We start from the raw sequence: 10,485 nt of genomic DNA, 5'->3' as shown, positions 1-10,485 counted from the left end.
TTCGGATGTGCTGTGCACATGATGCGCTAATTAGCGCGCCGAATTCGCATTGCATTGCAAAACGCAGCATGACCATTTCTACCGCGATTACGCTGCAAATTCGCGGCCATTGATGAACATTGAAACGCAGCAAACTCGCAGGTATATGTGGATTTGCTGCGTTTCAATTAAATTCTATGGTCGCGAATTTGCAGCATAATCGCGGTGCGTGTGGTACCCAGGATGAAGAGGAGACTACAAATCCTCTCATCCTGGCTACCACGTGGTGAAAAAAGAAATAAAAAAGTTAAAAATAAAAAAAACCTGTATACTCACCTCTCCGGTCTGCTTCCGGCAGCGATCCTCTCTCCTCGGCGTCCCACGGTGTACTTACTGGACCTGCGGTGACGTCATTTAGTCAGCTGATGGCGTCAGCAGTTAGGTGATGGTTGCGTGACCATCAGCAAACTAAATGACGTCACCGCAGGTCCTGCAAGTACACTGCGGGACGCCAAAGAGAGAGGATCGCCGCCGGGAGGAGACTGGAGAGGTGAGTATACAGGTTTTTTTTATTTTTAACTTTTTAATTCTTTTTTTTTTACTATAGATGCAGCATTTAAAGCATCTAAATTGGTGACACAATATAAATCCATGCCGGTTGCATGGATTTATATTGTGTGACCAACTTGTCAAGCACTTTCCAAGTGATGCTCAAATTGCTTGGAAAAATGCTTGAAAAAATGCATGCGTAAACGCATGTAAAAACACTCAAAAAGCGCTTCTCTCTGGCAGAAAAAACGCATGTAAATCTGCATGCGTTTTTTTCTGCCAGAGAGAGGCAAAAATGCTCTGCATCAAATCTGCTACTTGGGCACATAATGGATTCAGGATTCAGTCGCCACAGAGGTACGGCACCTCACCCAGAGGTGTGGTATCTCCTTCTCTCAGGTAAGGAGGGAGTACTGCCTGGAACCTCAACACCCACATTCAACACTACACTGCTCCAGGCTGGCTGGAAGGGCAAGATGCATGTGCGCAGCTGCTGAGCCCTGTCCCTGGCTGGAGTGGGGGGAACCCAAAGGTAGGGGGAACCAGTAGTGGATGTGGGTGGAGGAAGCAGTTTAGGGGAGCACTTTGACAGTAGGTATAAAAAGGTAAGCCATCTTAGGGTGGTAGGTCAGTCAGTGGAGTGGAGTGAGAGAAGACAGTCTGGGAGCAGAGTCTCCTTAGGAGCTCTGCCCCACAAGTGGGGCCTAGTGCTAGAGGCCCAGGAGGGGAGCCAGAGGAGTAGGCTCCGTTCTAGTAAAAGGGATCCCAGGGGGTACAGCGAGTGCAGGACGGCACCTGTACGCCCCGAATCTGTCAGAAGACAGAGGGATCGTAGGTCGCAAGAAGGGGACCGGCCCCTGGATCAGTCGTGTTACTCCAGGTCTCGGCTGGAAAAACCAGAGGCTTCTGGCTTATATAGTTTAGTTGCCAAAGCCTTATTCTAATCTCCATGAGGGTCAAGCAGGTCCGGGAACTCCAGTAAGACAGGAGGGACTTCAGAGCACCCGAGCGGGATTGAGAGTGGGGAAGCGCAGGGCAGGAGGGAGAAAGACCCAGCGTGAAGACGGTCTAGAGAGTAACAGAAGAAAGCGGGGTTCTGTCGGGTGCTCCTAAACTCCCTGAGGAAGAGCTGAACCCTCGTTCTGGTGAACGCAGCGCGACGTGGGAGACTGTAAGCTGGACAGTGCAACCTGAGGATCTTAACAACTGTGAGTAAAGACTCGGATGACTGCACCGCACTGCCTCCGTCCATTATTTCACCTGCGTCATCTTCCCCCCTGCACTACAACGCCCAGCGCAACCAACAACCCCTACACTGCCCTGGAGCTAGCTCTTCCTGTGGAGAGCCACACCATCCCTGCTGCAGTAACATCAGCTTCAGAGGACTGCTCCGCAGCGGCGGCTCCCTTTGGCCGCATTCCACAGGTGGCGTCACGAACACTTTACAAATCCCCTATAAATAATCCCCCTTTTCGTTGACCGCCCTGGGCCACGGACCGGGCCAGCGTGATATCCCCCACCAGCATCCATAGGCCCGGCTGCCGAGTACCCCACGGCTCTGGGGGCGAGTCAATAGCCTTAATCATGATGCAAAGAAAGCCACACCATTTTAGGATTTTACAGAGTAGGGATAAGAGGTAAGAGCACACAGCTTATCATTACAGACAGAGATATAAAGGCTTAAACCTGATTGTACCGTCCCAGTGCAGCACTGAAAAACATTAAAAATGGAGTGGTAGTTTCAGGCTATGTGCCCACGTAGCAGATTTGATGCAGAGCAAATGTCTACCTCATAAAGTGTGCTTGTTGTAATAGTCCAATATTACACCCGTACACGTCACCCGAAGACAGCGGTCTGTTGCAGGTACTCGCTTTTGTGACATAAACCTACCTAGCATCATGCAAATTAAGTAATCTAAAAGTTTTGTTGCTGCAGTGTTGTTAAATGAGCTATTGATTATCAGCGGTTACCATCACTTTTTCTCTAGTCAGATAGTTTGACATCCCTTGGACATTAAAAACGTAATTAAAAATGACAAAAATTGTAACTATTTAAGAGTAGTGTTGAGCGAGTATGTTCTGTCTCTCCCGTGTGCATGATTTGCAACTGTTTGACAGCTTTATTACATGTGAGGAATGTGTAAGAAATAGACATTCCTCCCATGTAATAAAACTGTCAAACAGTCGCAAATCATGCACAGGGAGCGATTCAACCATATCACCAAGCAGCTATAAATACTCGGAGCTCGGCCCGAGCGTACTCGGCGAAAGGGTTAACAGAACATACTCGCTCAACACTATTTAAGAGTCTTTAATGTAGTGTAGACATAGCCATAGTAGTGGTGCACTGACGTGTGACTAAAATAGAATTGATTAAAGCACTTTTCTCTTCAATCAAACCTCTACTATGGGCCATATAGGTAAGCATAGATTTCCTTTTCTATACCCTGTATGCCCATAGTACAGGTCTGATAACTCCAAAGTGGTGACAGATTCCCTTTAAATTGAGCATAAATGTATATGTTCTGACTCTGTTACATTGATAGTCTATAGGCCTGCTAGAAAAAACACAGTGTGGCTCTATGGATAGGGGATCACATTTTCGGGATTAACCTAATATTATATTCAGAGAAGACCCCCTTCCATCCAGTGCATTCTGGGAGTGCTGCAGATTAATCCATAACCTATATCTTAGCTTCAATTATTCCAAACTTTATCACTATCAGTATAAGTTTTTCCTCTAAGGGGGATTATGTTTCTCTTTTCCAGCAAACATCCAGTTCCAAAATGGCAAAGATGATATCATCATGTAACACATTGGCATTGATTTTGTTTTATAGAAAGTGGAACATTCCCAATGAAAGTGATCCATAGAATTATTAAATAGGCATTGACCAACTGGAAGATTTCAGTCTGTGCTTGGCTCATGTGTTCCATATTAAATCTCAACCAAAGCTTCTTTGTATGTTTTAGCAGAAATTGGACGGCAACATGTACGGCGCACAGCACGTAGTGTGTCATAGCAGGACATATTTACTGCCTCTCACTCATCGGTCTTGGCCACAGTTTGTCACACAGCGGGAGCCTATTCTGTATGCTCCATAAATGTCATAAGGCTCTATGCTGTGAAGTATCCTCAGTTTCCTTAATGTAGCAGGAAGCTATAAAATATGATGATTCAAAAACATGTAGGATTAACAAATACCATGGGAACAAGCGTAATCTTACACGTGGGAAAAGAACAATGGGACAGGAAGAAAGAGCAACTGATGCTGAAGTAAGACAAGTGTGCTGAACAGGTGTTTCCTTGTGGTGATATGCTCTCTCATCTGAGCCCACAGGATAAGCAACATTTCAGATTACATCCGTCCAGACTGCTCTTCGGAGATTTATTAATGTTACTCAGCAGAAGAACCTCCGAGTCAATAAAGACATGTCAGCGAAAAACTGCTTGATCACAGGACACTTCAGTGAAGGGTCTGTCGGTGTTTCATAACATATGTAATATATGGCTAAAATCTGGGATTTATAGGGGCAGAGAGGACACGAGGAATATATAGTTCAGCCTATATGGAAATAAAAGTCTATTGTTCATTTATAAAAGAATACATCCATGGTCTTACAATATAAAGTACCATTAACAGCAGCTACACATCTCAACCACTAAAATTTGTTTGGAGGAAATATTCTCCTACAATAAAATAAAAAAGTAACTCTGGAAATAAAAATCCATTAATTGTTCTCTTCGGTCTAGTAATGAGAAATTGTATTAAAGTATTTGGTATATGAACTCCACCGTCATGATTTATTTTACAAGCATCAGGTAGACGTGTGATGTTCCAGACCTAACACTGCATACCTTTGTCAAACACAATTGTTGCAAGCAAAGAAATGATTGCTGCCCTACTGGTTATGCCCTTTAGGGCAGGTGCACCCGACCATATTTTTGGTCCTAGTACGATCCGGCAAAACATCAGATCGCACTCGAACCAATGATATTTTATGGGGCCATGCACATTTCTGATTTTTTCCTGAGACCGAGCTGAAAGACCGAGAAGAAAAAATGGCAGCATGTTTGTTCCAATATTCAGATTGCACTCAGACATGCAAGTCAATAAGTGCATGAAAATTATCGCACTGCACTCAGATGACCTCACAGACTGGAGAATTTTATTTCTCCATCTTCTCACCATCCGAGAGAATTGGACCAAACTATGCTGACACTCTGATCAAACTCTGATCAGAGTATGGTAAGCGTGTTATTTGCATAGTCGGCCCAATTCTCTCAGATGAGAGAATCGACAGCCATATGCACCTACCCTTATCGTATAAAGTCTAGTGCAACAATGGTCATTTTCACTCAGATTTTTTCATTAAATTTGCTCTTAGTTGCTCTAACATGTGTGGCGACTGGTGAAGGAAAAAAAAAATATTTTCACAAGATGAAAAAAATACCCAAAGCTCGCTGAAGTGGTGAGTACCAAGAATATGTGTGCATTTTTTAAAAGGCTATTTGCAGTTATGGAGGACCCGATACTTATCAGCTAACGTGTGAACAGATTTCTCCGGAGAATGAGAAAACAAGTGCAATGAATGTACTCTTCAGTGTCACAGATGGAAAAACGCTGTAATTCTGCATGTCAAAAGCATTAAAATTATCCAGTTGCTGGAACTGGCAGACATATTATAGTTGAAAACTGACTGGGCAGATATAATGACACCATTATAGGAAACTTGATATGTCCAGAAATGCTATTTACTTGCTACCTGCAGATATACAGGTAACCTGCAGGTACAGACATGGTCAAAATTGTCTGTACCCTTCTATTGAATTAAGAAAAACCCACAATGGTCACTGAAATAACTTGAAACTGACAAAAGCAATTTTCAATTTAAATTTACTGAATATCAACTAATGAAAAACAGACATTGCTTTTAAATTGTAATTCAACCGAAAAAAAACCCAAAAAAAACAAATGAATGAAAATGGTCTGAACAAAAATAATGGTACCCCTAGAAAAGATTGAAAATAATTTAACTATAAGGACATGTGAAACTAAGGCGTGTCCTGTAATTAGTTAGCATCATAGGCATCTACAAACTTGTAATCAGTGAAAAGTAGTTACTGTGCTGTTTTGGATCATGATGGTTTTGTTACAATGCCTCTCTGTTCTTGAGAAGTGGCCGCATCTTCCTTGTCTTTTTAGCTATCTGGGCAAGGTCCACAAAAAGACTCCCAGAACAAAGTTGAGGTCCAAGCCCACTTGGCTAAAAAGATTAAATTTCTCGAGAATGGAAAGAAGCAGGAACAAAATAAAAACAAGGCTAGATGCATGCGAACAGCGACATTTACACTAGGTAAAAAAATACAAAAAAATACACACATTTACGGCAAGTGTGTATTAAGGGTTGTCAGTTACTTAGCTTGCTTTGTGTACCTATGGTTTTTCTTGGTCCAGGTCCTCGTATTCCCCTTCAATCACAGCGGTGGTTTCAGTGATTATGGTGTGTTTGTATACCATGATATCGGCCCATTGGACAAGTGTAAAAAAGAATGGTCCCTCTATATTTTAGCCGAGAAAAGTTTCCGCTGTAAAAACTTTCCCACTCTGGCTTAATCCTACTCATCTGAGACATAAAGCATTGTTAGAGAATATTGTAATTCAAGTATAATACCTAGTAATGGCCACATATCACACAAATTGAGCGCATTTGTATCAGCCTTTGTGGAACTTAAGAGGAAAATGAAAAGATTTATAGTTTGGCTCCATGTAGTAACAAATCATGGAGCTAGCATTATTAGAAATGCTTGAATCTGACACTTACTGTATATTAATCCTAAAGTTCTACCAGAAAACTCATCCCATGTGAATGAGAAATAAACTTGTGGTAAATTGGGAAAGAATTGCAATGAAATCCTATCAGTACATGTCAGTATAATAACAATAGAAACACAGCACACCCTGATCCCGAAGCTCAGAATAATGAAATGTATGAGAATGTATCACTCTCACACTACATTATTGCTTCCAACATAGGACTGATTATTATCACTGCTTGGTGTGAAGAAAGGTAGAAAAGTCATTTTGTGACTATAGAAATTGCTCAGTGGTGAGTAAAATCTTTCTTTAATGAGGACATTTTTTGTAGATTCAGTGGTATCTCGATGAAGGTGAAAAATGATAAAGCCTATGTTTCACATTCGGATGTTATTTATTTCCAATCATACTAAAATGGTGATCATGTAATAAAGCAATGGGGTGGTCACTGTAAACAGACAGGAGAGTAATTAAAGGAGTTGTCCATTACTGGACAACCCCTTTGCAATGGACCCATGGAAGTGAACCACCACAGCCCAACGGAATAATTATAATTGTCTAGTTAAGATTTAATTTTATTGGGTTCATTTTTCCGCTGGCGGAGCTGGGTGGGGGCTAGTTTTTTATGTCACATAATTATGTTTTCATGGATACCATTCTAAGTTACCTTATTTTTCAGACTATAAGATGCACATTACTATAAGGCGCACCCCAGGTTTAGACAGCAGAAAATAGGAAAAATATTTTTCCCTATTAATTAAAACTTCCCTGGTGGTGTACAGTGGAGGGGTCTCTCATTATCACTAATTTTAATGTATCGGGGTAGAACAGGGAGGTAATAAATCTATTGTTAATGTCTCTCTGCAGTGTTATATACACAACATAGGTCTGCTACATGCACATATGCACACATAGCTCTGCTATATGCACATACACAAACAGCTCTGCTACATGCACATACAGACATATACATACACATATACAAACAGACACTATACATTACCACATTCTGCAATTTCTGATCGGGAGCTGTACAGAGGCTGCAGCAGAAGAGCATCAGCAGGACCTTCCACTTGATTAGGTCAAGCACCTTTCAGGTCATGTGATCAGACAAATGGCCTGAAAGGTCCTGCAATTACTGTTGCAGAAGGTCCTGCAAATGCTCAGCTCCTGCAGCCTTCGTTTTGTAGGTAAGCTTCCTCTCCTGCTCTGCAACAATCACATTGATTACTACAGAGCAGGAGGGAAGACAGCAGCTCTCTGTAATTGGGGAGGACGCAGTGTCAGTGCTCTCCTCCATCACAGAAAGCTGCCTCAGGACTATAAGACGCACACACTTTTTAACAAGATTTTTACTTGTTAAAAAATGCGTCTTATAGTCCTAAAAATACGGTACATACAACTTTTTGATAACGTTTTATTCCACGTTTTGTTCGACTGTAGGATTAAAAAAACTCATTTTTGACATGTTTTTAATTTTTTTACAGTTTTCACTGGAGTGGTTAAATAGTGTAACAGTTTTAGAGATAAGGTTGTTCCAGATGTGGCAATACCAAATATACACTGTGTTCCAAATTATTATGCAAATAATATTTTCTCAGATTTTCCCAAATTACCTATATGAATTGCAGTCATTGTAATTTTCCAGTCAAATAACTATTAGAGTACAATTGAAAGGTTTTTGTACAAACTGCCTATGATAACAGTATATTTAAAAAAAAAAAAAAACTCAAACTGCACTCAAAATGCATGTTCCAAATTATTATGCACAGCAGAGTTTTCAACCTTTTCATTTTAATAAAGAACAAAAAAATTGTCATTTTTGAAATTATAAGCATTAGTAGGTTATTACAAACTGAAATCAAACAGTTTTCAACTTAAAACTTTCTTCTAGGTGATGTTACATTTGCACATAGGACCCCTTGTTCGAAAGGAGCTTCTGAACTCTCTCGTCCATTGAATTTGTCAGGTTTTGGATGGTTTCTGCTTCAATTGTTTTGCATGAGGACAGAATACCCTCCCAGAGCTGTTGCTTAGATGTGAACTGCCTCCCGCCATCATAGACACTCCTTTTGATGATGCTCCAGAGGTTCTGAATGGGGTTGAGGTCAGGGGAGCATGGGTGCCACACCATAAGTATGTCCCCTTTTATGCTCATAGCAGCCAGAGATGCAGATGTGTTATGTGCGGCATGAGACGGGGCATTTGTACAAAAACCTTTCAATTGTACTCTAATAGTTATTTGACTGGAAAATTACAATGACTGCAATTCATTTAGGTAATTTTGGAAAATCTGAGAAAATATTATTTGCATAATAATTTGGAACACAGTGTATGTATTTTTTTGTTTATTTTTGTCTTTACATAAATATGCATATTTATTGGCGTTAAATTTATCTGTGATTTTTTTATTCTTTTTTTTGTTCTTTATTTTGTAGGGGGGGTATATTTAAACACAATTTTTTATTCTGTTTTAAAGTTTAATTTAGTTTTTTATGGGTCTTTAACTTTTATTTGTCTGATCACTGGCCTAATATTCTTCAATACTCATGCATTATAATGTACTAAACCTGTCAGTTTTATACTAACAGAATGCCTGTTAGACCCTGCACTTAGCAAACTGGGGGTCATTATTTGACCTCAGGCTGTTATGACTAACATCAGCTCCACATAATCACGATGTGAGGGTGAAAATGGGGTGAGAGAGGGAGCTCCCTCCATGTTACAACCTTCTAAATGAATTGCAAAATTTAGAGGGTTAAACAGTAGAGTTGAGCGAACTCGTGGATGTTCGGTTTCGCTGGGTTGGATGAACAGTAAAAAGTTCAGTTCGGGTCCGAACTTGACCTCCAACTTGACCCCGGACCTGAACTCAATACAAGTTAATGGGGACACGAACTTCGATGCTTTAGAATGATTGTAAAATGGTCATAGTCAGGGCTAGGGGGCTGCAAAAGGAAGCTAAATGTGGGTAAGAGCAGAACAATTGCCCTGCAAATAAATGTGAATAGGGATCATGGTATAATAGGAAGTCAATTAATAAGATAAAAATTTTAACAGTGCCCTGACAGAGACTGAGGCTAGCTACTTCCAGTACAGTCCAGTACAGTAAAATATACACCCAAGATAACCTTAATTCACAGCCTCCAGGTGTTCCAGCAGCTGGAAACTCCAGTAACCTTAAAATCTCCCTCAAAGTTTCCCATGAGATTTCTGGGCCATGCAGCTGCCGGGAGACCCGGTGGCTCTGAACTCTAGTAATCTGAAAGGTTGCCTGAATTCAAGTCACCAGGTCTCATGCAGCGAGTGGTGCCATAAGTAAGGTGACCAGGGTTTATCAGCTATGAACTCTGATGACCTTTCTTACTGCAGTGCTACACACTCCAGGAGCGTGATTATGCTCATGTCTCAGTGTGAGCCGGCTGGCATGGATAGTGGTCGCTTCACTGATGTGACCACTATCCAAATCATCTGTTTTGTCGTGGGACAGATATGGATTATCTTCTCATCAGACAGATGAGGAATATGGTGTTTTATTATTTTTTGCCTTTTACAGGGGACATGGGCATCAATGGATTATCAGCAGAAAGGTGAGCATAACTTTGCTTTTTTTTATTTAAAATAAAGGTGTCAGTGTCTTTATTTCAATTTAAGAACTTTATACTGGCTGGGTATTTTTAACAATCTAACTATGGGGTTAATAATGGGGGCGTCTTATAGATGCCTCTCCATTACTAACCCCTGGGCTTGATGTCAGCAGTCATAAAACAGCTGACATCAACCCCAAATCTATTACCATACTTGCCAACGCACCAGGGAAAGTGGAAAGAGCTGGGCAAAGCACCAGAATTGGTGCATCTAATAGATGCGCCTTTTCTGGAGCGGCTGTGGGCTGCTATTTTTAGCCTATACATGGCCCCTTCCTAGTCTAAGGATACCAACCCCCAGCTCTCTGCTTTAGCTTGGCTGGTTGTCAAAAATGGGGGGAATCCTGCTCCGTTTTTTTTTAATTATTTCAATATTTTTTTTTTAAAATGGCGTGGGACCACTCTATTCTTGATAACCAGCAATGATAAAGCTGTCAGTTTTGCCTGCTCTGGTTGTCAAAAATTGAGGGACCGCACATGATTTTTTAATT

This window comes from Phyllobates terribilis, unplaced genomic scaffold, assembly GCF_046119375.1.
Source record: "Phyllobates terribilis strain yellow unplaced genomic scaffold, ASM4611937v1 Scaffold_1__5_contigs__length_1240528914, whole genome shotgun sequence".
Classification (NCBI taxonomy): Eukaryota; Metazoa; Chordata; class Amphibia; order Anura; family Dendrobatidae; genus Phyllobates; species Phyllobates terribilis.
The sequence above is the reverse complement of the archived record's forward strand: the minus strand, read 5'-3'. Positions refer to the sequence as shown.